The sequence below is a fragment of the Bos javanicus genome, chromosome 4 (assembly GCF_032452875.1).
Source record: "Bos javanicus breed banteng chromosome 4, ARS-OSU_banteng_1.0, whole genome shotgun sequence".
In the NCBI taxonomy this organism is placed as follows: domain Eukaryota; kingdom Metazoa; phylum Chordata; class Mammalia; order Artiodactyla; family Bovidae; genus Bos; species Bos javanicus.
Window position 1 is genome coordinate 40999471 of NC_083871.1, and position 27321 is coordinate 41026791.

General features: G+C 37.2%; 1 protein-coding gene across 28 annotated transcripts in view; it reads right to left on the bottom strand.

The window, feature by feature from the left end:
- The window catches only part of LOC133245987 (platelet glycoprotein 4), a 92903-nt gene that overhangs the window by 52645 nt on the left and 12937 nt on the right, over window positions 1–27321 (bottom strand). For 6 of the 28 annotated variants that reach the window (XM_061413802.1, XM_061413814.1, XM_061413818.1 and 3 more), the window contains 2 exons: window positions 8669–8772; window positions 7869–8162 (listed from right to left, as the gene is read on the bottom strand). The exons of 1 other annotated variant lie outside the window; for it this stretch is intronic. The gene's annotated coding sequence lies outside the window, so the exon portion shown is untranslated. Of the gene's footprint in view, window positions 1–949; window positions 1102–7868; window positions 8163–8668; window positions 8773–9420; window positions 9489–27321 lie in introns of those variants that run through there. 21 more of the 28 variants (XM_061413809.1, XM_061413806.1, XM_061413811.1 and 18 more) reach the window with 12 other exon arrangements.

The following is a 27321-nucleotide window of genomic DNA, read 5'->3' on the forward strand; positions in this document are numbered from 1 at the left end:
CTCAGTCATGTCTAACTCTTTGTGACCCCTAGACTGTAGCCCGCCAGACTCCTCCACCATGGGATACTCCAGGCAAGAATACTGAAGTGGGTGGCCATTCCCTTCTCCAGGGGATTTTCCCAACCCAGGTCTCCAGAATTGCAGGCAGATTCTTTACCATTTGAGCCACCAGGGAAGCCCATCACAGTCAAATCAAATCATCATTTTCCCAGATTTGTTCTCAGAGACTTAAGGAGAAGATCTGCTTGTGGTAAAGCCTGAGTTTTCTGTCTTTCAAGAGACCAAAGAGTTTGGATTAGAGTGCTACTTCTCAAATGAACTTCTTCGGAGAACTTGAAATGTATTAAGATTTCGAAGAATCCATAAGTATTCAAAGTTGGAACATCTTACTCTAATTGTATTTTTCATTTTGAACAAAGCTTCGTATAATAGTTTGTAAAAACAAACCAATTCTTGTAACATACATGCACACCCAAATATAGAGTGTATATCTATCTAATATATGTAATAAAACTTCTGGAAGCAAATATTTTCCTGGAAATGTTATAAATCATTTAAAATTATTTCTATATATTTTATTTTCATGACTGTATTCTGTAAATCATAAACATGAAAACCTAAACATAATAAAAATGGAAGACTAGTACTGTTTAATGCATAAGGTAAATTTCATAAAAATCCAGAATTCTAAATTAGCAGAACCCTGCAATTGTCCTGCATGTTTCTCTGTGACACATTTGATTAGCTGCTTAAATGAAGCAAATGACAACTAGTCAGGGATACAGTAACACTTTCCCCTTAGTATCTGCACAAAATTTAATAAATTTTAAGTAAAAGAGAAGTTCAACTTACCTATTAAACTTCATTTTAGCACTCACGTGTTAGTAACCACATTAAAGTTTGCTTCACATTAAGGGGCATTGACAATGGCTTGGATAAAGGAATTTACCTTAGGTTAAGTAGAAACAAATCTTCCAGTTCTTAAGTAGGTTTAGGTAACATCAGCCTTGTCTTTATGAAAGTGTCTGTCATCCTCAGTGTTCTCCAAAAGGCAACCAAGGACTCAAATCGTGCATCCTCTTAACAGATTCCCGAACGTCACTTTGTTAGGAGGTTGTGATTTAAGTAAACAGCAAGTTACGGAATCTGAATTGCTGTGGAATGTCACCCTCAAATGACTCTACTGGCCCCGCTAGTTCTGCACTGCTTGGTACATGTAGCCTCAGAGATTGTTCTAACAACTCTTTTCCTGGCTTTCGGGGCATTCAGTCGTGGTATTTAGTAAGCAAACTCTGCTACTCCACAATGCCTCCTGTTCATGGATAAAGATAAAAATGTGAATCGAGATCCTGTCCCAGTGTGTTTCATTGTATTCTGTAATATTCCTTTTGTTAATGGCACACAAAAAAATTCCTGTTCAGAGTGAATACACTGGGATTATCATTGTTTTCCAATCTGTGTTACAAGGTTTGGAGCACCGTCCTTCAAGTAGTCCAAGGACTAAAAACATTTTCTGGACAGGTTCCAAGACTGCCGCAGGCCTGTTTTTCCTCTCATTTTCTGCAGCCCCTCAGGGAAAACTGGGTAATCACAGTAGGTTGTAGAAAAGAGGACTACATTAAAAGTAATATTTGGAGGTGAAATAAGCCCATGGAAACCATACCATTTCATGCAACTCAAAATTAAAAACCACCAAATATTTCCCATGTTATAAAGAAGCCTGTCCCCAAATACTATTTTTATAAGTTTCAGGGTAGACTTCTCTCCTCCACAAGCTTCCCAGTTTTCATGTTTTCCTTTTCTTCTTCCTTGGTTACCTTGCATTTACCTATCCTAGTTGATTTTTATTTGACATCTCATTTTTTATCTAATAGTTTTTCAAGATTCAGTGGGGTTTTATGTATATAAATTTGGAATTGCATGAAAATTAACTTACTGCAATTATAAAATCACAGCTATTCCTAAATTACCAGAAACCATAAATTCATTTGGCCCTTCACACCTTTTATTGATATGTTCACATTACCCACTTAACTGGTAGTTTTGTTGTGAAAAACATCCACCCTCCAGTGGTAGTTCAGTACACAATCACAGATTTCCATCTATTACCAAAAACATTTTGGTTATAACTGAACCATATTCTGCCATTTATTTTTTAAATCTCATACTCCCATCTTGTTGGAGTAGGAAATGGCAACCCACTCCAGTTTTCCTGCCTGGGAAATTCCATGGACAGAGGAGCCTGGCAGGCTACAGTCCATGGGGTCGCAAAGACACAATTGTGCACACACGCCTTACCATCCTGTATAGTAGAAAACATTTAAATTCTTTATGCTAGGAAACTAAAACCAAATAAAGATTGAACTAAATTTGTGCTATTTACTGAAATTTCTCTGGCTCATTTACCATGTCACGTAGGTTAGGGGAAAAAAATACTGTAGTGATTTTCTTTTTAAGTCTTTTGGTGCAAACTAATTACAGGGAAACCTTTTCTTTTTATGATAAACTATTCCACCATTGAAAATGTCATCCTTTCAGACAATCTTCATCCAATATTAGGTGACTAAAATTAAAATTGAAAATAGACAACATAGTTTTTTTAAAATTCCAATGCATATGTGTTGAGACATGTTTCAGGGAACTGGCTTCAGTTTTTAAAGATGAAACATAATGAATAAATATAACTAAATTCAGCCTTTTTGATTAAATCATAACCTTTAAGGGACATTTCCACATGTTTAAGAATTTCCCAGAGGAAAGGAAGATCATAATGTTTCTTCAAGAACTTATCCTAGCCTAACAGATCATTAGTATATCCTATGTAGTTAGAAGTAACTTGTGTTGCAGAAACCATGAGCAACTGACTTCGCTTTCAGAGATGACTCACAACACTGAGTACAGAAGAAAAGATTCAAAAGTTTATTATCGTGGTACTAACATGATATTTCCATGGAGTCGCAAAGAGTTGGACATGACTGAGTGACTGAACTGAACCTGATATTGCCTCTAAAAATGTCAATGTTCTATTTAATATTTTTTTTATTAAATCCCTATTTAATTGTTGTAAGTTAAAATGTTATAAGAACTTCAGTGTTATAAAAACATACATCTCCTCAGGACTCACAAAAGCTTTGCTCTTTTGTTCAGTGTGGGTGGGAATGATCTTTTCACTATTATCTCTCCCCATCTTCATATTTATTTGTAATAAGTAAACATGTACGAATGCTGCCAGGAACCATCTTAGAACTTCAAGGAAACTAGGGTGAAAGCCAACGCCCAAATAACAGGCAAGAGCAGATAAGTTCAGAAGAACAAACGGTTTGATCTAACTGTGCCTACAGAGTGCTAACTCTGAAGTTTTTCAGTTAAGTGAGTGAGTGAAGTTGCTCAGTCATGTCCGACTCTTTGCGACCCTGTGGACTCTAGCCCACCAGGCTCCTCCATCCATGGAATTCTCCAGGCAACAGTACTGGAGTGGGTTGCCATTTCCTTCTCCAGGGGATCTTCCCAACCAAGGGATCGAACCCAGGTCTCCCACACTGCAGGCAGAAACTTTAACCTCTGAGCCACCAGGGAAGCCCAGATTATGGACCCCAAATCCCTAAATTGATACAATGGTTTGAGTTGAAAACACTCAAACTCATATCCTGAGATTCTATGTAAAATGTGAACTGTAGATCACACACATTTTAAATAACTAAACATCTAACCAAATTTCTCACTCATTAACTATCATCAAGAAATGTGATTTAATCAATAGGTCCCTAAAAAAAAAGGAAATAAACAGTCCCTACAACATGGTTTTGTATACCATGTGCAACAAGCAGAGGTCTTAATATTAAGCACATACAAAAAGCCACGTGACTCTATTTATTCATCTTTATATCTCCAGAATGCTCTAGTGTCCTACTCATACAAAGTATAACAAAAAAGCTCAGTTCATTATATACTCATTTATGACTTCCAAGGGAGAAGGTCACAGTGGAACTCTCCATAATATATTCACTGAGAACTGTGTTGGGAATATCTACTTTCATATGCCAGATTTTAAAATAGTTCCTGACACATAATAGGCATTCAAATATTCATCAAATAAATGCCAAAAAACCTATACTACAAGTATCACAACATACATTAAAGAGACATGGGTATGTTAAATACTTTGGCAAAGAATATATTTACTTTTCCAAGCTATCCAACATAGAATTTAAAAGGACTAGTTATCTGAATTATTAAACAGTCTGGTTCCTCCACACTGAAAAATATTTATTCTCAAGGAGGGCTTCTATTGTTCCACAGATATGTATTGAGTAGCTACAGTACAAAGACAAATGACTTACCACTACACGATAAGCTTTTCTCAACTATTATAAATGGTCAGGTGGACCAATTATGTTTATATCTTCATTTCCAGGAATAGACATATTGATTAAAGATTTCAAAAATTTATGAAAATAATTCAATCATAGGCCAAAAATAATGGTTAAATATAGATCATTCCTTGTATTGGGTTTTTTGCCCATCAAAAATTCTAAGTCTCCTGAATATTATACTCTACCATCTAATTGTACATGCCAATCTACTATCTCTTTATAAGCTAACGTGTGATCCCTTGCTAATAGTTTGATCCCTTTGGGTTATTTAGTGCATTTGTACTGGACTGCTCACTTATTTTGTTAAAAAATAGGCCTTTATCCAGTTGCACAAATGCACCTCTGTTGAAGGTGCCATGGTAGCCCAGTCATTGGACCCTTAAACAAGGGCCCCTGAGAATTGGCTTTTCTGTTCTGATGGCAGTTAATTTAATGAAAATAGCCCACTTCTTGTCTTCCTACTTGTTTCCATCTGTGAGATGAGATATATCATCATATCATTACCATGGGCACTACCCAGGTAAACTGACATACCAGAGGGGTCAAAAATTTTATCAGTTGCACAATTCTGTAGAAATGATGTGTAAAGAAAAGTTGAAAGTAGTAAATGCATCCTTATCGCATAAAAACCTAAGTCACACTGACTCTTTCATTCTCAAGAGAATTTTTAATATGACAAACTCTTATTAAATATCAAAACAAAATGCGTAAATGCCAAACCCCAGGAGAAAAGGACAGTAACTAAAACCTTATAGGACTCTAGGCTCAGGAAAGGCTGCTGGGTCCACCTGTGCTACTGGCTGTGATAAACATGAGAGTCGAAATCAATAAGGAGATAAGATAAATACAATTCCCACATGTGAAGAGGTACCGAGGAGATTGCTGTTCTTGAACAACAATGTAAAAAATTGATAAACTGAAAGATACTATTAAAATCTCAAACCATGCCTTGAATCAAAGGAGGCAAAGAGTTGAAAATATACTACAAAGAGCAAATACTTAGACTGACGATGAGATTGCATTCCCCAGTCTTTTCCATTATTGGAAAAATGTGCTTTTCAAATAAATTAATTTTCTAATATATTTGTGTATACAAATTACAAATATAAGATTTTAAAGAGAAATAATGTGGTAAATAATTTTAAAGAAATATATTTATATGTTAAAAGGGGGTTTATAATGTAAAATATCATTGAAATACACTACATATACATGTATGGATAAATTTATGGATTTATAAATATTAATAGAAGTCATTTGTAGAGCCTTTTTATTATCACATAGATGATACACTATACTAGCCCAACTTTCCCATGCTTCTAATTTAGTGCAAATCTTAATGTATGTATAATAAAATTTAGGCAATGGGATAATAACCAGGTGACATAACACATTTCAAGTAACTAAAATTACATAGTGAGCTTAAGCTTAATTTTCTTGTATTTGCTAACTATTATAAGTTATTCTTTTCAAAATTTGGTAAACTGTAGTATTATTTAGCTTGATTGTGTGACTAATAAACAGTCATGTGATGGAAGGGCTGATCAGAATATTCATACTAGAAAAATATGGAGATTTGGCAAAATGCCAGGTAAGTTAGTTTTGCGTTCACTGATAAGTTGGGTTGCTATAGCAAGCCCATAGTCACCAGGTTTCTAAGCAACCTAAGACTCCACAGACTTGAGATACTTAGGAGTCCACTGATCTTTCATCATCCTTAAGGGAAAAATCTGAGAAACTGTGGTACCAATCTCAGTGGAAGTTTCCCCAGTTATCCAGTAGAGCAGTGACCCTTATACAACATCCCCTGTAGTGATAGATTTAATTTATTAAATAATGATGTTCATACTAGAGAATTAATTGATTACCCAAAGTGTAAAGTGGATGAAATTAGGAATGGGAAATGATCAATACCTAGTTTGTTGTGGGCAAACAAATGTGTGTTGAATGAATAAACAAGATTCAACACATAATCCAACTCTCCAAAGTGATTTACATAATGCTGGCATTCATAAAGTCCTTAACTTTATATATATATAATCTGTTTAGTAGCATTACTATAAGGCATGCCTCTCAGTTTTTTTGTTTTATAATCATTTACATTTAGGTAACATACATAATTCTAAGTCTGCAATTATTTGTGAGTTTAATTCAAAATATGGATTGTCTGGAATACTTATGTAACAATATTAACTACCAAAATGTCAGTTAGAATTGTATCTGTCTAAGATGCAAGCAAAGTTGTGAATTAGCCCTTGAATAAGCTTTTATTAACATTTCTGCTGTCTTGACACAGTACTCACTGAGGCAAACCACTGCATCTAATTTTAATTTACAGTTTCCAGCTCTTTAAGATAATCACAATGAAATAAAATTAAGGTAAGCCTTACAAAACACTGTATAATAATATAGGCTGAAATAAATGTCATTAATAGAAATGATTATATGTGACCAATAAAATGATTAAGTGTGGAATCTGTAAAATTTTACATAATTCTTATACCCGGTTTTCTATGCCTCCCATTGTCATTTTATGTAGCTTGTTCTTGCCATGAAAAACCTTGTGACAATGATTTGCAAAGAGAAAATTGGCTTTAATTTAATGGCAAATTTTATAATGTTACTGCTTGTATCCTGCTAGCTATTGCATTAAAGATTCAGTAGCCCAAGTCAGGTGTACAGTATGATGACTGAGTTTCCCTACCTTGAGGATAAAATAAAATTCCAAAGTCACCTGTCTAGCAAGTCACAGTAACCCCTAATGGACTAGATCCATTCCAGGAATGTCTCGGTACAAAGTGCCTGTGACCTCTACTGGTTGGTGCTGTTCAGTGGCCAAGTCATGTCCGACTCTTTGCTAACCCATGGACTGCAGCACACCAGGCTTCCCTGTCCATGGACGATGATAGATTCTTCTTGCTCCAAGACTGGAAAGAACAACTGCTCTGCCTTACAATCTTAATATGAGAGTCCCAAACATATACAATAACACTCATTATAATTGCCTCTTCAGGTAAAAGTGGCCGTCTATAATTTAAGTCTTCCTGGGCATGTATTTTCTTTAGAATAAAAGATAGTTTTTGATCTTGTAATATATTGCTCTACTAAGATATTCCTCCATTGTAGCATGTATACAAGCACAGGTGTGCTGGAAGGTTTAGACAATTTCAAATATTTTTGAATGTCCTCTTATCATCTAATATTTAGTTATTACTGACAACATCATAGCAAAATTACAAAACCTGACCAACTCCTTCTGTTTCCTTTTAGACACAATTTCTTATCTAAAAGCTTGGGACAGGCTTTCTTAATGTCTATACTATCTCATATACTCTATTCATTAGGAGAAGAGAAAAAATGCACGTACAACTTAAACTGGACAAGAACAATGCAAAAATCAGATCAAAGTAAGAGACTTTAGTATTACAGGCACTGGTTTTGAGTCCTACTTTGTTAGGTTAGATAACTTCACAGTGATAATATAGGTGTAATTACCAGTTGGAAGTCCGATGAAAAAGTGCAAGGCCACCAGTGTCAACGTACTTTCAGAATGCTGGTTGGAGGACAACGAAATTAACACTGATGACTCTTGTTGTGTCTGCCTCAAGTGCTGGGTCAAATCACCGCTGTACATCCGTCAGCCCCACCTCCAAGTATCCAAGAATGGCTGTGGAATTTTGATTGACACTCCAGTGAGGCAGTGGGATTCCTAAACCAAAGTAAACCCTGCAGCTTGTGTTTGCCAAGCTCTCTAGCTTGAAAATGAGCTTCTCTTCTCCTGGTTCTTTCCTTAAAAAAGAAACAATTACTCTGTGATGCTTAAAGGAACACAGAAGCAACTCCCTCTCCAGAGATATCCCTACTTATTTTCTTATAGCAATTCCCTTGACTGTTTTCATCCTTTGTCTTTGTGTAGGACTTTATAGTCTTCCTAGGAACCACATAACAACATTGCACACTGGCCTTCAGGATAAGAAACAAGGCATCAGTGAATGCGGAAAGCTGGAGATGATAGCAGCATTGGGCAGGGTTTTGCTAAATGGACAAGCTCAAGTTTATGCTAGTTACGACATTCTTTTCCCATGTAAGATTAGCAATGTTTGCTGACTATGCTATTATATATGCAACTCATAAGAAGAAACTAAGATAAATATATTCTAAAAGCAAATCAAGCCATTACAGTATATGCTAAATTAGACAAAAATATATGATTTTCCTGATAGTACTTAAGGCATTAATTCTCTAAGGATTAATGTTGATGACATGTAGCCTCATACACACACCCACACACATACTTAATGAAAATCTGTTATGTGTCCACTGTGTTCTTAGAATCCTGTCATCAAGAAGAAGAAAGCCTGATCCTTCCAGTGAGATTTTCTGGAATGTACTTCAAAACCTTGAAAATAAAATGCAATGATGGAGTATTGAATACTTTTAATCTAAGTGGACAGCTAACCTAGTTGAGAATATTCATTCTAGAACTGTTTACTTAGCATGTAATCAAAATATGTATTTTAGTTGCCTTTTCTCCTAAACTCTGGAAATTTTCACAATAAATATAACAGAGAGGTTTTCACTGGTGAAATTAATGGTTTCAAAGATTTATGAACTGACCAGAAAAATTACTGGCTAACTCTCTATCCTTATATCACAGGCTATAAGAACCCACCAAGTTTATTGTCTAGCTCTTGATTTCAGGGCATTCCTGGCTGCCTGAGTGGGATTGGACAGTTAGCTGAATTCTATAGTTAGCATGCTGTGTGTGCCCCCGATGAAACTTCCAGGCAAGAACTATTGGGACACTTAGAAGGACAGAGAGTGGGTACTTCACAAATCCCATGGAGCAGGCTGGGGAACCTTGCTATTTAACTGCTTCTTTACTGCTTCTGTTAGAAGCCAGTACTGAGAGGGCTTTCTTTGTACCTGTTTTGAGAAAGATCTGTAGCTCTCCCCACTGTTATTTATTGAAAGCTACCAACATGTACCAAGATAACCCAGTAACAATGTGCGCCCAAATTGGCTTGGATAGGTTAGCAACACTTACCTTAAGGAGCTCATCTTCTAGAGATGTAGCTTAGACACAGAGGACAGTTACACATGAAGATTCTAGAGACAACCACAAGGCTCTGGGCTCACGGGACATCCACATTTACTCATTTATAAATAGCTGTGACTCTTAGTTCAAAGACCTTTCACCCACTTCCATGTATGACACACTTTTTCTCTCTTGCTCGTGACTTTTTATTACAAAATGTGAAGAAATTTTAAGAGTCATCTAATCTTGGTCATTTAACAGATAAAGTTTCAGGGATCTGAGGAAATGCTCGTCTTACATTGCCCTAAGAGCAGTTAAAAAAACAAAGCCCCTCAGCTAAAATATTGCTCTCTTTTTCTCCTGATGTTTCTTTTTGTTTATTTTTATTTTGTATATTTCACCTCTTTTCACATATCTTCTCCCAGGATCTGGCCTGATATTTGCTAGTGTATTACTTTAATATTTTTTGTATGTCATTATACTTTCAGAAGTGCTAGTCAATTTAATATTAATTTCCTGGGTAATTGGAATAGTTTACACCTCTTTGATTCCCAAATACTGTACCCTGTTACTAGAGTGAGGTTAGTTTTTTTCTAAATTATTCTGGTTCCAGTGCTCTTGCCTTTTTAAATTTTATTTTATTTTAAATATGCTTTTTAAATTATCTAAATTAAATTATTAAATATAAAAACAGAATACTATTTATTCCTCCTTATAAGGACAACTTGAAAAATTCTACGAAAGGATAAGGGGGAGGACAAGTATTTGTTGATATATTATTATGGATCAGTTGTCAGGCTAAATACTTCCATGTTATTATTTAAATCTATAGAAAATTCTGTAATTAGGTATGGTTAGCCTACATTCCTACAGAGGAGACAACTGACAGAGAAAATTTAAAAAATTAGATAAATGCTAAGATTTCCAGCATTTTCATGAAATGCATCACCTTAGGTTTATGCATCCAGGTGGCAAGTAATATCAAAGATTAGTCAGAAGACATAAGGATGCATGATCATGAAAGGCAGTTTTTGCCCGTATCTAAATCCTTACCTTGTGTCAGTATAAATCTCTCAGCAGATGCATTGTGCTATGCTACTTTGATGTTTCAAAATTATTTATTATTTTCATATACAAATTATAGTTAAAAACTCATTGGTTCACAGAATTACTTAATTTAAGAAACTATTCCTCCTTGGCACCAGATATTCCTGGGTCCAAAAATTATAAAACTCTAGCTTCATGGAATGGCAGACACATAGAAAAATTATTATGAAATCATACAATAGATGGTCTAATAGAAGGTCTATGGTACTGTGAGAAACCTACAGAGGGGGTAGCTTTCAGAAGGGGAAGCTTCATAGAGAACCTAACATCGTAGCTTCTTCCTCAAGCATGAGTCAGAGACCAGTTACCAAGTACTGACTAACACAAAGAACACGTTGTCTAACATAAAGGCAGAGAATATTTCTCCATCCTTCGTAAGATATGGCAGTTTCTGCCAGAAGATAGTGACTTCAAGGAAGAAAATATGAAAAGCTGCTGTGGCAACAAACATATAAGATTAAAGAAATTAATTTCAAATTAATTGAGTGTCCACTTTTTCTAGGCACTGTTAGGGAACAATATGTATATTCACCTTAGAATTTAAAATAAATTTTTATTTAAACTGCCAAAAGTTACTTCTATTGCACAAGAACTAAAAACTCTGCTTCAAAACATAAAAATTTTTACTTAATATTGAGAAAAGAAAACCATACTGGATGCCTTTTACAAGTAGTTTGTTATGTTACTATTTGGTACCTGTATAGCTTTTAGAAAGCTAATTTAAATTTATTTAAGTTTGTAAGATATATATATATATATATATATCTTTGGAAGGATTTCAGTGATGTTTTAAATGAATATTAGACTAAGTATCAAGGGGCAAGTGTTTAAGATACAGATTTCTTGCTGCATAAGGAATATAAATTTTAAAAAATATATTGGTATATTTTTGTGTCTCTTACCAGATCCAAGGGAACATTTCATGAACAGATGGGCACAATAAGGGATCGAAACAGCAAGGATCTAACAGAAGCAGAAGAGATTAAGAAGAGGTGGCAAGAATACACAGAAGAACTGTACAAAAACATTTCTAATGACCTGGATAATCACAATGGTGTGGTCACTCACCTAGAGCCAGACATCCTAGAGTGTGAAGTTGAGTGGGCCTTAAAAAGAATCACTACAAACAAAGCTAGAGAACGTGATAGCATTCCAGCTGAACTATTTCAAATCCTAAGGGATGATGCTATTAAAGTGCTGCACTCAATATGCCAGCAAATCTGCAGAACTCAGCAGTGGCCACAGGACTGGAAAAGTTCAGTTTTTATTCCAGTTCCAAAGAAAGGCAATGCCAAAGAATGTTCAAATTACTGTATAATTGCACTCATTTCACATGCTAGCAAGATTATGCTCAAAATCCTTCAAGCTAGGCTTCAGCAGTACATCAATCAAGAACTTCCAGATGTACAAGCTGGGTTTAGAAGAGGCAGAGGAACCAGAAATCAAATTGCCAACATCTGCTGAATCACAGAAAAAGTAAGGGAATTCCAAAAAAACACATCTGCTTCATTGTGACTAAAGGCTTTGACTGGGTGGACAGCAACAAAGTGTGGAAAATTCTTAAAGGGATGGGAATACCTGACCACCTGACCTGCCTCCTGAGAAACCTATATGCAGGACAAGAAACAACAGTTAGTACTGGACATGGGACAATGAACTGGTTCAAAATTGGGAAAGGAGTACATCAAGGCTGTATATTGTCACCCTGCTTAGTTAACATATATGCACAGTACATCATGAGAAATGCTGGGCTGGATAAATCACAAGCTGGAATCAAGACTGCCAGGAGAATATCAACAACCTCAGATATGCAGATGATACCACTCTAATGGCAGAAAGTGAATAGGAACTAAAGAGCCTCTTGATGTAGGTGAAAAAGGTGAGTGAAAAAGCTGGCTTAAAACTCAACTTTTTAAAAACTAAGATCATGGCATTTGGTCACATCACATCAAATCGATGAAGAAAAAGTGGAAACAGTGATAGATTTTATTTTCTTGGACTCCAAAATCACTCCAGACGGTGACTGCAGCCATGAAATTAAAAGATGCTTGCTCCTTGGATTAAAAACCTGTGACAAACCTAGACAGTGTATTAAAACACAGGAATATCGCTTTACCAACATAGATCTGTGTAGTCAAAGCTATGGTTTTTTCAATAGTTAGGTATGGATGTGAGAGTTGGACCATAAAGAAGGTTGAGTGCCAACAAATTGATGCTTTCAAACTGTGGTGTTAGAGAAGACTCTTGAGAGTCCCTTGGACTGCAAAGAGATCAACCTGCTGCTGCTGCTAAGTCGCTTCAGTTGTGTCCGACTCTGTGCGACCCCATAGATGGCAGCCCACCAGGCTTCCCTGTCCCTGGGATTCTCCAAGCAAGAACACTGGAGTGGGTTGCCATTTCCTTCTCCAATGCATGAAAGTGAAAAGTGAAAGGGAAGTCGCTCAGTCGTGTCCGACTCTTAGCAACCCCATGGACTACAGCCTACTAGGCTCCTGAGGAGATCAACCTAGTCAATCCTAAAGGGTATCAACCCTGAATATAAATTGGAAGGACTGATGCTAAAGCTGAAGCTCCAGTACTTTGGCCACCTGATACGAAGAGCCAATTCACTGGAAAAACCCCTGATTCTGGGAAGGATTAAGGGCAGGAGGAGAAGGGGATGACAGAGGATAAGATGGTTGGATGGCATCACTGATTCAATGGACATGAGTTTGGGCAAACTCAGGTAGATAGTGAAGGACAAGAAAGCCTGGCATGCTGCAATTCATGGGGTCGCAGAGTCAGACACAACTTAGCAACTGAACAACAACAAATATCTCTTACTACAGGTAAAGCATATCATCTTACTGGGAATGTTAGGGGTTAGAGAAAGCAAACATTTATATTCAAGGCTAAGGAAATAAGAAACCTGAGGTTGTATAAATGCTAACTCATAATAAGACAGAAACAATAATGCAATTGCATTTTTAAAAGGTAATAAACATGGGGAGAATTTATTTCCATTTGAAAGCACAGAGGAAAAATATTTTGAATTAAAACTTTGTTGGCTCAATAATTTTTACCATAAAACATTCTTACAATATGAATAGTCTATATTGTAGCACTATGTCATAGAAGTTGACTTTTTAGAAATATGGATTTTCCTCTAATCTCTTTTGTTCCTCTCACTTTAAAAGTTTTTTCATACTCCGATACAAACAAAACAAAACTGAGCCCAGTATATAAGAGGACCCAGAATATTTAAATTCAAAGTCATATTCAACAGTTTCCTTACTTCATGATTTCTCAGTCTTACTATTCTCATAACACAGCTCCAAGAGAAGGTCCTGGTATGCCTTATTTCCCAAACTTATTTGACCATGTGTCACCCTAGGATATCTTTATTAACATCTACTGGAACAGTGTTTCATAAAGACAGTTGGGGAAGTGCTGAATTAAATTAGAAGGACAATTAACATTTTCTAAGAAAAGGCAAAAGGGAGTATATAGGTGGTATATCTGACTTGAAAGGTTAAGTCTACAAATTATCTTACAATATTTGGTAGGGCTTCCCAAGTGGCACTGGGGGTAAAGAACCTGCCTGCCAATGCAGGAGACATAAGAGACAGGGGTTCAATTCCTGGGTCGGAAAGATTCCCTGAGTAGGAAATGGCAACCCACTCCAGTATTCTTGCCTGGAGAACCCCACGGACAGAGGAGCCTGGCGGGCTACAGTTCATGGGGCCGCCCAGAGTCAGACACTAGTGAAGCGACTTAGCACACGCACATAACCTTTTGTGACCTGTATTTTTTATCTTTGTAAACAGGAAGAATGAAGAAGAGAGGACAGGAAAGACAGAGAGACAGAGAGACTTGAGATAGGGAAAGGGGCAGTCCTTTGGGCTGCAGGAAAAAAGGGAATTCAGACTGCTCTGGGTCTGGCAAGCAAATAAGTTGGTAACTATCGACTTCTTGTGAAGCCCAAATATAGCTATTGTCCACAAAGGGGTTTTATCTTGTAAAAGCTTGCCTGGCTTGATGTCTATTGATCAATTGCCTCTGGCCACACAGGACAGGATCCTTGATGGTTGGTTGGATCTTTTCTTTTTTCATGTGCTCTGGGACACACATTGATAGCCTGGGTTCTGCAGAGGAACTTTGGGACAGAGAGTGAGTGGGTAAGATTGCAGATTGTGGAGACAAGTTGCTGGGTTGATAGTGAGTATCCCAAATGGTCTTGGACCTATTGCTTGACTTCTCTGTGTTTAAGTTTCCTCCTCTAAAAGATGAGGATGATAACAATATTTATTTCATAATACCATGGAGATCAAGTAAGATGAAATATATGCATTTATTAAAACAACTAGTTGTAATTACTGGTATCATTGATAATGGTAATAAAGATGCTATCTCTGTGAAAAAAGTTTTTCTTCTTCACAATCTCAGGTCATTCATTTTAAAATCTACTTTACTGGTGCCAGCCAGTTATAATGCTTTCTGATCATATTCAATTCTAAGCTGTACTAACCTTACCAGACCCAGAGGCAGTATGAGGGCAGCACGTTCTTTCTCTGTGTAACCCTCCCTCTGGCCTCTGTCCGGCGGTGTGTCCTGGACTCCTTCCCTCTTCTCTGTTGCTCAACTGAATTTAGGTAATAAGAAGCAGAGTCTTCACAAACTTAGAAAATGAGCTCGTGGTTGCTGAGGGGAAGGGATAGCTAAGGACTTTGGGAAAGTCATGTACACACTGCTGTATTTAAAATGGATAACCAACAAAACCTATTGCATACGCATGAAACTTGTGCTCAATGTTATGTGCCAGCCTGGATGGGAGTGGGGTTAGGGGGAGAATGGATGTGCTCAGCCACTCAGTCATATCTGACTCTTTGTGACCCCCATGGACTGTAGCCTGCCAGGCTCCTCTATCCATGGGATTCTCCAGGCAAAAACACTGGAGTGGGTTGCCATTTCCTTCTCCAGGGAGAATGGACACATGTATATATATGGCCGAATCCCTTCACTGCTCACCTGAAATTTCACAACATTGTTAATTGGCTATACCCCATTACAAAATGTTTTTGGTGTTGAAAAAAAAAAGCAGAGTCTTGCTCTCCTCTATCCAATAGGTAACTCCCAAAGTCCTTGGAGACAGGGACTGGACTCTTATTACCCTGAAATTTACAGAGCTTCAATGTTTAAAACCACGAATAAACATTCAGGTATATGGGAAACCTTGTAGAATGAGATTACAGGCCAAATAATTATTTAGGTCTAATTGAAAATACCACCTAAATGGTGTCTAATGTCCTGTCGTCCTTTGACTATATATAACCAAAGCTATTTCTGATGAGTACTTTTATATTTTTTAAATATTGAGCTTATTTGAGCAAAAATCATTTTGAATCTGGCAGCATCCAATCCAGCAGATAGAAAGGAGCTCCAAATATTATGTATAAAATAGTAAGTAATGAGACCCTGGGTGTTCATTGGAAGGACTGATGCTGAAGCTGAAACTCCAATACTTTGGCCACCTCATGTGAAGAATTGACTCATTGGAAAAGACTTTAATTCTTGGAGGGATTGGGGGCAGGAGGAGAAGAGGACGACAGAGGATGAGATGGCGGGATGGCATCACCGACTCGATGGACATGAGTCTGAGTGAACTCTGGGAGTTGGTGATGGACAGGGAGGCCTGGCATGCTGTGATTCATGGGGTCACAAAGAGTCAGACACGACTGAGTGACTGAACTGAACTATGCAGCACAGGGAACTCTATACTCAGTTTTCTGTGGTGACCTAAATGGGAAGGGTATCAAAAAAAGAGGGCATATATGTATACATATGGAGAGTGCTTTTAAAAGTCATTGAACTTATCTCTAGAATCTTATTGGAGGGCAGCAGACAAATTCCTATTGTGTGTTGACTGACTTTTAAAATAATCACATCACCATTTTTTATTCCTTGGAAAACCACTTGGTGTTTAATGTGTGAAATGATAAAACTTATCAGAAGCACAATTTTTAAAAGCCCAAAGTGTGTCATGTAAGACAAATGGCTCACATTGAGGGCACTTACTGCAGGCAAACACCTTTCAAAGGACTCTATATGGATTATCTAAATTAATCTTCATAACCATAATTTGAAGTAAGAATTGTTGGTTTCCTTAATTTACAAATAGTAGAAGTACCATGCAGTCCATGGGGTCTCAAAGAGTCGGACACGACTGAGTGACTGAACTGAACTGAAAAGTACCAAAGTACTGAGAGGCAAAAGGACTGAGAGGTCAAGTAAACTGCTCAAGGTCAAAGAATGCCAAGCTATGGTTGTATCACCTAGGACACTTGTCTGCAAGTAAGAGAATGCTCCAATAAAAGCAGATCAGAATATGGGGGGAACTTTACTTGTCAAATAATAAATATTAGGAAAACTATCAGCTTCCAAAATTCTAACTCTTCTCTAAAGCAGCCATTTTTAAATATTGGGCTGTCATACCATCTTGATAATACAATTATTTGCTTAAATTGCATATACACGTGTATGTATATACAATCAACTCAAAATCAAGACCATCTCCTGTCCCCTGCTGCTGCTGCTAAGTCACTTCAGTCGTGTCCGACTCTGTGCGACCCCATAGACGGCAGCCCACCAGGCTCCCCCATCCCTGGGATTCTCCAAGCAAGAATACTGGAGTGGGTTAAGGAGAAATTATTACATGTTAAGTTTTCAAAATCAAAGTTCAAAATAAAAATTAAGTCCAAGTTTCTATCGCTCTGGGAAACAAAACTGTTTAACCTGACAAAGGGAATATGAAACATAAAATTAATCTAAAACAAAGAAAAATAATCATGGTTACCTGGAAAAGGTTTTCTTTTTTGTTTGTTTTTTGTGAGAAAGAAACTTTGGGAATGGCTGCATACTGTATATTACTGAAATGGAAATGAGTTTTACAATCACAGACTCAGGTGTGCAAAAACAAAATTTTGTTGCACTAAATTTCATTTTATCTCAAACCTCCATTCTGTCTGATACAGCATATTTAGTCACTTTTAAGAAATTTCATTTTTGCTGTTCCTCAGTCATTTCAAGTTTAAAACTCTTGTTACATCTTTCTCAGTACAGGCTATTTTCAGAGAAGGAGATGAGAACACAGAGCATGCCCTCTCAAAATTTGCAGCTATGACTTTCCCTGGTTCTGGCCTTGAGCACTTTGCAGGTGGTGCCTTTCTTTTTCTCAGCTAACTTGCATAACCTTCAGGGGCCTTGAGCTCAGTGTTAGGGTCCAAGGGGCTCCATGAATCTGCTTCTAAACAGCGGCCCACATACCACACACAGCCCTGGATACTTCACTGCCATAGTCTCTGGGGCAGTGTTTTCTGACATTTGTTCTCTCTGATAACACTTGTGTTCTGAGGTCCTCCCACTTGAGAGTTGAAAGGGAGAAGAGAACTTGCCTTTAGGAGTGAGTTGGCTGTGGAACGGATCACAACAGCTCTTTGGGATTCGTTCATGTCTAAAGTCTGTGTTTCCACTTTTATCCATGCTTCAGTTCTGTTCAGTTCAGTCACTCAGTCATGTCCGACTCTTTGTGACCCCATGAATCGCAGCACGCCAGGCCTCCCTGTCCATCACCAACTCCCGGAGTTCACTCAAACTCATGTCCATCGAGTCGGTGATGCCATCCAGCCATCTCATCCTCTGTCGTCCCCTTCTCCTCCTGCCCCCAACCCCTCCCAGCATCAGAGTCTTTTCCAATGAGTCAACTCTTCGCATCAGGTGGCCAAAGTATTAGAGTTTCAGCTTCAGCATCAGTCCTTGCAATGAACACCCAGGACTGATCTCCTTTAGGATGGACTGGTTGGATCTCCTTTCAGTCCAAGGGACTCTCAAGAGTCTTCTCCAACACCACAGTTCAAAAGCATCAATTCTTTGGCACTCAGCTTTCTTCACAGTCCAACTCTCACATCCATACATGACCACTGGAAAAACCATAGTCTTGACTAGACGGACCTTTGTTGGCAAAGTAATGTCTCTGCTTTTTAATATGCTATCTAGGTTGGTCATAACTTTCCTTCTAAGAATTAAGCGTCTTTTAATTTCATGGCTGCAGTCACCATCTGCAGTGATTTTGGAGCCCCAAAAAATAAAGTCTGACACTGTTTCCACTGTTTCCCCATCTATTTGCCATGAAGTGATGGGATCAGATGCCATGATCTTCGTTTTCTGAATGTTGAGCTTTAAGCCAACTTTTTCACTCTCCTCTTTCACTTTCATTGATCAAGAGGCTTTTTAGTTTCTCTTCACTTTCTGCCATAAGGGTGGTGTCATCTGCATATCTGAGGTTATTGATATTTCTCCCAGCAATCTTGATTGCAGCTTGTGCTTCTTCCAGCCCAGCCTTTCTCATGATGTACTCTGCATATAAGTTAAATAAGCAGGGTGACAATATACAGCCTTGATGTACTCCTTTTCCTATTTGGAACCAGTCTGCTGTTCCATATCCAGTTCTAACTATTGCTTCCTGACCTGCATACAGGTTTCTCAAGAGGCAGGTCAGGTGGTCTGGTATGCCCATCTCTTTCAGAATTCTCCACAGTTTATTGTGATCTACACAGTCAAAGGCTTTGGCATAGTCAATAAAGCAGAAATCGATGTTTTTCTGGAACTCTCTTGCTTTTTCCATGATCCAGCGGATGTTGGCAATTTGATGTCTGGTTCCTCTGCCTTTTCTAAAACCAGCTTGAACATTAGGAAGTTCATGGTTCACGTACTGCTGAAGTCTGGCTTGGAGAATTTTGAGCATTACTTTACTAACGTGTGAGATGAATTCATACTTAGGGCACAACTATTTTCCTAGTCTTTAATAAGACTGAATAGTAACCGAATGTCAGTTCCTTAGGTCCACTAAAAGTTCTCCCTCAATATGCAGCTTCATATCTTGCAGTTAGAAAAGAGAATGAAGTGGGCAGAATAAAACCATGTGGATTAATACCTCACAGTATAACTTATCATAGTATAAAAAACTATAAATTGTGGGAAACACACACATGATAGAAGTTTAGCTAAGAAAGAGATCAATGGGGACTGAATTCCTAAGAATATGTTCATAGAACTCTTACATCCTTAATCTTCCCTAGAAGATGAGTTAAATGTAAAAAAGTAGAAGGAAGTGGGATTCGTGGGAAATAAAATTAGATAAATCACGTAAATCATTTAGAAATGTAATTGGTATGGTTGGAAAAAGGCATGTGCACAAGCTAAGCCTGGCTTGCCATAAAGGTTCCTATCTACAGAGAGATGGACATATTAGAGCAGTTTATAGGAGACTTAAGTACCTGAACATAATCTGACAGAAAAGATAGAAGGGAATAACAAGATATTAAGATTTAAAATTATGACCTCTGGTTAAATGTGGCAGGTAGAATACATTTTCACTTGCATCTGAAATCTCATTAAAATGAAAGTTGTAGGTAGAATTTATAAAAATAGGAACACACATGTTCAGCTCAAAGATTTAGATTAGTGAAGACAAGAAATCGGTCAACATACAGAAAGCATAATGGACTAATGGTAATTGCTCAAACATCCTACAATCCGATTCTAAACATGTAGAATCTACTCTGTCAGCAAAAAGCATCTACTCTATAAGTCCACATAGGACAATGGGGTGCATGGAAAGCAGAGTCTGAACTTGACTGAATATCTCAGGAAGTCCTAAACCTAAAGCTTCTCTCCATATGTTTTACACAGCCTGCTCTCCTTCCTCCTCATCTGTCAGAAGATGGGGTGTTTCCTCTTTTGAAACATGGAGTAAGAGATTTCTGGACCTAAGACAAGGAAGCCCAGCTAGGGATATGAGGGAGATCCATGTCGAAATAAGTTTAAGCCCTCACACTAATTTCTCTTCCACTGCCAATTCCAGAATTCTATCAAGCAAAACATTACAGAATTCCTTTCTAAGGAAACTGACACAAGATAAAACACTTGACACTATTTATTAGCTGAAGTGGAGAGGAGGTCAGGGAGCACAGTGAAATGGTCAGGACCTTCTGCTCAATCCAGAGTAGTACTGTCTGGGGCAAGTATGATACAAGCCTCATGCTAAATATTCCTTTAAAATATCCAGTAGCCACATTGAAAATGTAAGTAACTAGGTAATATTACTTTTAATATTATATATTGCTTACTACAACATCATAAATACTATCATTTAAATAAACATAAATTATTAATGAGATTTTTTTGCAGGGGCACAAAGTGTTAAAAGTCTGGTTTTTACTTTACTCTTAGAACACATTTCAATCTGGATTAATTATGTTTCAAGTTCTCAATAGTCTCTAAGTCGCTTCAGTCATGTCCGACTCTGTGCGACCCAAGATAGCAGCCCACCAGGCTCCCCCGTCCCTGGGATTCTCCAGGCAAGAACACTGGAGTGGGTTGCCATTTCCTTCTCCAGTGCATGAAAGTGAAAAGTGAAAGTGAAGTCGCTCAGTCGTGTCTGACCCTCAGTGACCCCATGGACTGCAGCCTTCCAGGGATTCCAGCCATCCGTCCATGGGATTTTCCAGGCAAGAGTACTGGTATGGGGTGCCATGGCTACCATATTGGACAGTGCAACTCTAGAATGAAATCTGTATTCATTTTGCCACAGTCTTAAATATAAATGGACAACCACCAGACATTTGAGGAATACTTCTGACTTGCATGAAAAAAGTCAAATACAAATAAACAATAAGGTTGAATACAAGAAAAAGGAATAAAAAACAAAATATTTTTGTGATTACTATCATCAGACAAGTAAGAGACAATTTTGTATCATGAAACTAGTAAAAAACCACGGGGCTTTCCTGGTGGCTCAGTGATAAAGAATCCATCAGCCAACGCAGTCCCTGGTCCAGGAAGATAACTACATGCCGTGGAGCAACTAAGCCTGTGCATCACAACTACCGAACCTGTGCTGTAGAGCCTGGGAGCCCTAACCACTGGACCCCATGCACCTAGAGCCTATGTACCGCAACAAAAGAAGCCACCACAAGAAGAGAGCAGTCCCCACTCACCACAACTAGAGAAAAGCCTGTGCAGAAATGAAGACCCAGCACAGCCAAAACTTTAAAAATTAATATAAAAATTCTAATCACAATTTTAAAAAATAAATAGGAAAGAATCACTTTAAAAAGAAAACCATGAAATCCTAAAATCCACATAAATAAAAGGCAGCAATCTGGAAAAAGAAAACCATGATAGTAGAAGTAACACAGTGGAGCAAGCATTTGGAATATCTGAGTACAGAGGAGCCACGGAGCAGCATTAGAGTAGCTAGCTATGGAACAGACCCAACATCCACATAATGGGGTTTCCAGAGGAAACAAAACCAGACAAAGTGGAAATAGGATAGAATGCATGAATATTTTTCAGAATCAAAGGACATTAAATCCCCAGAGTGCAGAAAGTCGCCCATCTACAGCAGAGCGGATATAAAGGGCCACAGGCTATGACCTAGCTGCATGTTTTCACATCACAGGTACCAGAAATAAAGAGAAATTCTTAAAAACCTCTGGTGGGCTTGAGAGTAATGTCACATACAAATCGAAGAGACAACAGACAGCAGCACTGGGGACTTACAAGTCAAATAGCAATCTCTTCAAAAATGTCCAAAAATTATCTCCAGCTGTTATTCTCTGTGCAAATATATTTTCAAGAAAGAGGATATAGACATTTTAATATACACACAGTCCTAAATTTTACTTCTCTTTTACTGTTTTATAAGGAGCCCAAGAAATCTCAGAATATAAATTTTACTGAAACAAGGAAGTAAAAGTAGACGGGGAATTAAGGAAATAACTCATACAACAAATGAGAGGCATAGGGAATTTCCAGGAACAGCAGAAGGGAAGTTTCACAGTAAGAATTATGTCACAGGTCAAGGGGAAAAAAACAAAAACCAATTAATATTGGACCAAGAGGACAGAGGATATAAGGATGCAATTATTACCAGGAAAACATAAATTGCACCAGAAAGAAAGCACTCATTGTTTATTTCTTGGCTCTGCTGCTCAGAAAATTTCTAATGATTTACACAGTCAATACTATTCGAAAAATACCTACACTATTAGATGGAAGGTGAGAAGTATGTATATAGATGTGAAGGATGGAGTGGTATTGTATTTAATACATAAAAGTTAGATCCTTCTCTTCTACAGGAGGAAGTTGTATTAAAAAAAAAAACAGCTTTTTTTTTTTTTAAACATCAAGAACACTTTAAGTATGTCATCTAAAAATAGTTCAGTATTCTAAAATTTAACATGGGGAGTGGGACAGGGTGGAGCAAATAAGGCAATTGTCTGTTTTTCTTTAAGTTTAAAAATATCATTTGTCCTTTTAAAAAACTAACAAACATTCATTTGATATCTATATACATTTTAAAAACAAGATTGTAAGTGAATTGAGCTGTGCTAAGCAGTCCTTTACTTTTTTCCTATCTTGTGACTCTTGCCTTCACTCTCTTGGTTTTGCTGTGGCATCTTCATTTTCCTAAGTATTTCCCTGGAAACCTGTCTTCTCAGGATAAAGTTTTATTTCCTGCTTTAAAAAGTTTGAGGCCATCCATTATGTATCTCTTAAAATCTCTTCAAAATACAGTACCTCCTTGACCCAGGTACTGTCATCCCTTACTTGGAATCCTGAGTTTCTGTGAAGGTATTTTTGGGCATGGAGAGTTAAGTTCATGTTTCTGTTAAGAGATTTGTGTAAAAATTTCAGTAACCATTCTACCTGCGTCATTTCTGTTTAGCTGGAAAATTTTATTGAAATCTTTACAAACATTTGCTATATAATTCTAAAATCAGAAAATCAACACAAAAAGTGTAATTCTTTGTTTAGAATTTGACCAATTGCTCTATGAGTATGAGTGAACTCCGGGAGTTGGTGATAGACAGGGAGGCCTGACGTGCTGCGATTCATGGGGTTGCAAAGAGTCGGACATGACTGAGCGACCGAACTGATGTGGAATCTAGAAAAATGGTACAGATAAACCTATCTTCAGGGCAAGAATAGACATGGAGAATGGGCATGTGGACACAGGAGAGGAAGAAGAGAGTGGGAAGAATTGAGAGAGTAGTATTGACATATAATATGGCCATGTGTAAAGTGGATGACTGGTGGGAAGCTGCTGTATCGCACAAATTCAAGATAGGAGTGAGTGATATATTTGTAAAATAACAAAAATTGATTTTTAAAGGAAGAGAAAAAGTGAGAAGAAGGGGTGAAGGCCAGATGTTGAAGCTCCTTGTATAATATTTCAAGGAGATTGAACGTTATTCTGGAAGCAGAATAGAACTGTTAAGTAATTGTAAATAGGGAAAGGGACGGGTAAGTGTTTTCATTTTTAAAGGGCCAAGTTAAAAGCAGTACATTGGGATGAGAATCTACATAGAAAACTAAGCAAATACTGGGAAGATAGATAGCTCTGCACTAGGACTTGTGTTCAGTCTAATGAGGAGAAGGTGGACTCATTCCTGACAGCGTTTGGATTAGTGGGAGAATGGTGCAGTTCATGGCAGCAGCTGTGGCAAAGGGTTGTAAAACGAAAGCATGCCCTTACAGCCATCATCATGAGTGGGAGAGAGATTCTGGTTAAGCTTTTATTTTATTTTATTTTTTTTGATGGTGCTCTGGAGCATAACAGCAAGGGTAGAAAGAAAATTAATGAAAACTGGGTAAGAACTGAAGTAACAGTCCTGGTAAAAGCAGAGACAATACACTAAAGGTCAAAGGAACTGAGGGGCTTGACACTTCTTTTATATTGGCTCAGGCTGAAGTGACATAGCATTTGCTCTACAAATAGCAGAGCAGATAATATGAGCCTGCACAGACTTCAGTTGATATTAACATTAGGAAGTATTTAATCCCCTAATTTCTCACTTTCCCAATTCACATTCCAGGCTGAGGTTGGTGGACTTAGGGCCATGCTCAGCCTCATGGGAGCTGGGGAAGAGATGTGGGGATGAGGGTGAGGAACAAAGATCAACTGCAAACAGCCATGGAAGAGTAAGCAGGAGACATCGATCCTTTGATTTACTTAGTCTAGAGTCAATAACTGGACCTTGTCGGAAAGAAACAATGGAAAAAATTATTATATGAGCCTGCTTTTTGTTGAACATGTAATCTTTCTTGTTTGGCCAGTAGATGTGTAAAATGTAGATGCATTATGCCAGTTCAAAAAGGATAGGATGGAAGAGAGGAGAATCTAAGCCTAATGACAGTGGGGGAAAAGGAGACTCTGGAAGAAATCATCTGGATAGTTTTTGCAGTTGAAAACCATTGCCACTGTTTGCCGCCAAGCCTGATATGCTCCGAGAAGAAAGGAATATATGTAAACAAGAATAAGAAAGCTACCTTTTTATTCTGGCATCAGTCACAACAACGGTTTTGAGGATACCTGTGATGTGTTAAAGAGTTTTCAGAAGCACATCATGTGCAGGAATATTTCAGGTAAGAAAATGGATTGGCTTGAATCCTTTTCATTTCAGATTGTACCTGCTGCTTAAATGGGTACTCAAAATACTTCTTTTGACAAAAAGCAGTAATGTAACTCCATCTGTAGTAAACTTCTAGACAATAATATTAAAGAACACACATATCCAAAAGCACATTATACTAATTTGACCCCGCATAAAACAGACTCCAAGAATAGACTACGTTCCCAAGTAGCCAATGGATATTTATTGTATTATTTCCCTTTTTTTACTGTTAACAAAGAATTAAATCAGTTATCAGGAGTCTTCTGTAATGTAATTATTGAACCATTCAGATTTAAGGATCCAAAGTGCTGCCTTCGATTGTACTAAAGAGTGAATAAACCCACCTCTAGGCCCATGACAAGTATCTATAGTCTTTAAAATGACTTAAGCCTTATTGTCTAATTAAAAGTTAAATATTTAACTTGAATTTTAACTTTTTAACTTCCATTTCCTGTTGTAAATTATTATTTCTGGTTCACATAAAAAAAAGCTACACATCTTACTTGAAAACAGGAAAGATGAAATAGAATCATACAGAAGAGTAAACCATAAAGAGACAATGAAAAATGAGCATCTTTCTTGGTTTAGATGGTATCTTCAAGGGTAACTAAAGGCCAAATTTCATGAAGCTCAATCAAAACATCCTATCCTCACTAATAAGATAATATGATAAATAAAGCAGAGTTGGAAAATAAATAACTATTTCTTCTTTATTGCTTTTATTCTATTCTAAAACCAATCAAGAAACTCAAAGATGAAGAAACTTAATCTTACATATGAAACTGGTAATCTTGAGCCTATTAAATAGCTCATGTTTAAAGATCATATATGTATAAGTCAAAAAAAGTGTTATATTTAGCAATATTACAAATACATTTAATATTACATTGTGGAAGATATTTTTTCATGTGTGACTTATAGAATAAGCCTGATTTATATAAACTTATCTCCTTCTCTCTTCAGAGCCTTCCACCTGCAACACTTTCTGTACATATCTGTAACAAGTTACAAAGCAAATTATTAGCATGGGACATTTGTCAGTTTCTACTCATTTAAAATCCATACATTGCTTAAAGATTATTCAATCATGACCTTAAATCACTTAATTAGATGTTCTTTTAAGCAAAACTGATGATAATGACAGTCCATTATGTAAAAGAAAAAGATTATCTCACTTTTTTTAGTAGGCATCTAGAATGTCTAAGTAGTAAGTTTTTAAACCACATTTATATGTTTAGCCTAGATATATATTTCCAGAGATATTTTGATTCATCATAATTCCCAACTCCAAAATTCCAGTCTCTGATTATTAAATTCTTTTCTATATAGTAAGTGGAAAGACCCTTTAAAATCTTCACAAGTAACTTTCACTAAATAAAATTTAAATTTTATTCCATTTATTTCCTATATGCCAATGGTTTATATTTACATAAAAGATTAGTGTTTATGGTATAAGTACAAAAAATAATCTGTTCCCTAACAATCTGTGCCCTTTGTAGTTATTATACATAGATCAATCTACTTTTGTGGTCCTTATTGATCATCATCATATTGCTAGCTTAAGAGGAATCAAATTTTGTATTAAAATACGCAATGGGTTGAGCATACCATAGGGCTTAGGGAGGAAATTACAAAGAACTGTTAGAATCTTATCACCAAAGTACAGGAAAGTGGATTTCATGGAAGTAAGTTTAATTACTGAAGTAGCAAAGAATTTTATCATGAGAGAGAAAACAGCCCCTGACATCCAGGACCTGGCCCGGTGCTATCACTTAGGTCTTGTTGTCTCTGGACACTGCCCTGGCTCTCACACCTGGCTGTGGTATCCTCGTGTTGAACAGAACCAGTTTCACAGAACATCAACTTTAGGCAAGGACACTCTATGACCATGAAGAGTCAAGACAAAAACAAAACGCTCTGTAATTATGTCTGAATACAGACCTCTTATGAACACTGTCTAAGCCACAGGCATCATGTGTCCCCTTTTCCCAGCTAATCTGGGTCACTGCTGCTGCATTACCAAGATAGGCTTATCTTCCCTCTTCCTAGATAAGACTTTTTAAGGCACCAAATTGTAAAATTACCCTGCTTCCTGACAACGTTCAATTCAGAGTAATGCTCTACTTCCTTAAACCCTCTCCCCAGATCACTCAACCGAAGTTCAGCTTTTATCAGAGGTTCTTTTCAACGGCTTCTGACCCCATGGTACACTTTTTCCTCTTGGCAATAAGTAATGAACTCAACTTTTTCAACTACAGGTGTCTTCTTAGTAGTCTCTGGCTTAAGGCAAGGACAGTAATAAGTCAGC